Below are 3,047 nucleotides of genomic sequence, written 5' to 3' on the forward strand. Positions count from 1 at the left end.
TGGACACAGGGGCTCAGAACGATGAGAAAAAGCCGTGCGCAGATGGTTTTTGAAATGGAGCTCGTTTGGTGCCCCAAATTGTTATTAGGCCTGGGGGGTGCATCGGGACCCAATTTTTGTGCGCGAACTTTCCGACGGGCGAAAATCTGAAAATCCACCCAGGGGTTCAGAACGATGAGAAAAGGACGTGCGTGCAATCAGTTTTGAGAACGGAGCTTGTTTGGTGACCCAAATGGCTATCAAGCCTAACGAGGGTGCCCTGAGGCCCAATTTTTGTGCGCGAACTTTCTGATGGGCGAAAATCTGAAAACGAATCCAAGGTTCAGAACAATGAGAAAAAGCCGTGCGCACAGAAGGTTTTGGAAACGCGGCTCGTTTGGTGCCCAAAATGGCTATTGGGCCCCACAGGGGTGGCCCGGGGCCAATTTTTTGTGGTGAACTTTCCTGCAGGCAAAAATCTGAAAACAGACTCAGGGATTCAAAATGATGAGAAAAAGGCGTGCGAGCAGACGATTTTAGGAACAGAGCTCGTTTGGTGCTCAAATGTCTATCGGGCCCGGTGGGGGTGCCACGGGGTCCAGTTTTTGTACGCCAACTTTTCGGCGGGCAAAAATCTGGAAACGTACCCAGGGGTTAAGAAAGATGAGAATAAGATGTGCGCACAGACGGTTTTGGGAAGGAGATCGTTTTGTGCCGCAAATGGTTATCGAGCCTGGCGGGGTTCCCCGGGGCTCAATTTTTGTGCGCAAACTTTCTGCGGGAGAAAATATGAAAACGAGCCTAGGGGTTCAGAACGATGAGAAAAAGCCATGCGCATAGACAGTTTTGGGAACAAAGATCGTTTGATGCCCCAAATGGCTATCAGGCTCAGAGGGGTTCTTCAGGGCCCAATTTTTGTGCGCAAACTTTTGGGAGGGGGAAAATCATAAAACGGACCGAGGGGTTCAGAACGATTAGAAAAAGCCGTGCACGCAGATGGTTTTGGAAACGGAGCTCGTTTGGTACCCATAATGGCTATCGGCCCTGGCGGGGGTGCCCATGGGCGAAATTTTTGTGCGCGAACATTCCGGCGAACGAAAATCTGAAAACGGACACAGGGGTTCAGAACGATGAGAAAAAGCCGTGCGGGAAGAACGTTTTGGAAACGGATCTCGTTTGGTGAGCCAATAGCTATCGGGCCCAGCGTGGGTGCACTAGGGCCCAATTTTTGTGCGCGAACTTTACGGCGGGCGAAAATCTGAAAACGGACCCAGAGGTTCAGAACGATGAGAATAAGCCATGCGCATAGACGGTTCTGGGAACGGAGCTCGTTTGTGCCCCAAATAGCTATCAGGCCTGGGGGGGGGCATTGGGGCCCAATTTTTGTGCGCGAACTTTCCGACGGGCGAAAATTTGAAAATTGATCCATGGGTTCAAAAGGGACAGAAAAAACCGTGCGCGCAGACGGTTTTGTGAATGGAGCTTGTTTGGTGTGCCAAATGGCTATCGGGCTCGACAGGGGTGCCTTGGGGCCCAAAGTTTGTGCACGAACTTTCCAGAGGGCGAAAATTTGAAAATAGACTCAGGGGTTCAGAACGATGAGAAAAAGTCGTGCGCGTAGACGATTTTGGAAACGGAGCTCGTTTGGTGCCCCAATGGCTAATGGGCCCGGCGAGGGTGTGTCAAGGCACAATTTTTGGGCACGAACTTTCCGGCGGGCAAAAATCTGAAAACGAACCCAAGGGTTCAGAACGATGAGAAAAAGCCGTGCGTGCAGACGATCTTTGGAATGGAGCTCGTTTGATGCCCGAAATGGCTTCCAGGCCCCGTGGGGGTGCCCGGGGCCCAATTTTTGTGCGCGAACTTTCTGGCGAACGAAAATTTAAAAATGGACCTAGGGGTTCAGAACGATGAGAAAAAGCCGTGCGCGTAGATGGTTTTGAGAACGGAGCACGTTTTGTGCCTCAAATAACTAACGGGCCCTGCGGGGGTGCGTTGGGGCCTCATTTTTGTGCACGAACTTTCCAGCGGGCGAAAATCTTAAAACGGACCTAAGGGTTCATAACCATGAGTAAAAGCCATGCACGCAGACGATTTTTCGAACGGAGCTCGTTTGGTGCCCCAAATTGCTATCGGGCCCGCGGGGGTGCCCTGGTGCCCAATTTTTGTGCACAAACTTTCGGGCGGGCGAAAATCTGAAAACGGACCGGGGGTTCAGTACGATGAGAAAAAATCGTGCACGGAGACGGTTTTAGGAACGGAGTTCGTTTGGTGTCCCAAATGGCTATCAGATTCGACGAGGGTGCCCCGGAGCCCAATTTTTGTGCGCGAACTTTCCGGCAGACGAAAATCTGAAAACAAACTCAGCGGTTAAGAACATTGAGAAAAAGCCGTACGCGTAGACGGTTTTGAGAACGGAGCTCGTTTGGTGCCCCAAATGGCTATCGAGCCCGGCGGGGGTGCTCGGGGCCTAATTTTTGTTCGCGAACTTTCCGACGGGCGAAAATCTTAAAACGGATTTAGGGGTTCAGAACGATAAGAAAAAGTCGTGTGAGTAAATAGTTTTGGGAATGCAGCTCGTTTGGTGCCCGAAATGGGTATCGGGCCCCGCGGGGGTGCCTCAAGGCTGAAGTTTTGTGGAGAACTTTCCGGCGGGTGAAAATCTGAAAACAGACCCAGGTGTTCAGAACAATGAGAAAATCCGTGCGCGCAGACGGTTTTGGGAACGTATCTCGTTTGGTGCCCCAAATAGCTATCGAGCCCAGGGGGTTGCATTGGGGCCCAATTTTTGTTCGCGAACTTTCTGACGGGCGAAAATCTGAAAATGGACCCAAGGGTTCAGAAAGATGAGAAAAAGTCGTGCGTGCAAATAGTTTTGTGAACGGAGCTCGTTTGGTGCACCAAATGGCTATCGGGCCCGGCAGGGGTGCCGTGGGTCCCAAATTTTGTGCACGAACATTCCGGAGGGCGAAAATCTTAAAACGGACCCAGGGGTTCAAAACGATGAGCAAAATCCGTGCGCGCAGACAATTTTTGGAAATAGCTCGTTTGGTGCCCCAAATGGCTAT

The sequence above is a fragment of the Benincasa hispida genome, chromosome 6 (genome assembly GCF_027475165.1).
Source record: "Benincasa hispida cultivar pf3 chromosome 6, pf3_genome.v1.1, whole genome shotgun sequence".
NCBI lineage: Eukaryota > Viridiplantae > Streptophyta > Magnoliopsida > Cucurbitales > Cucurbitaceae > Benincasa > Benincasa hispida.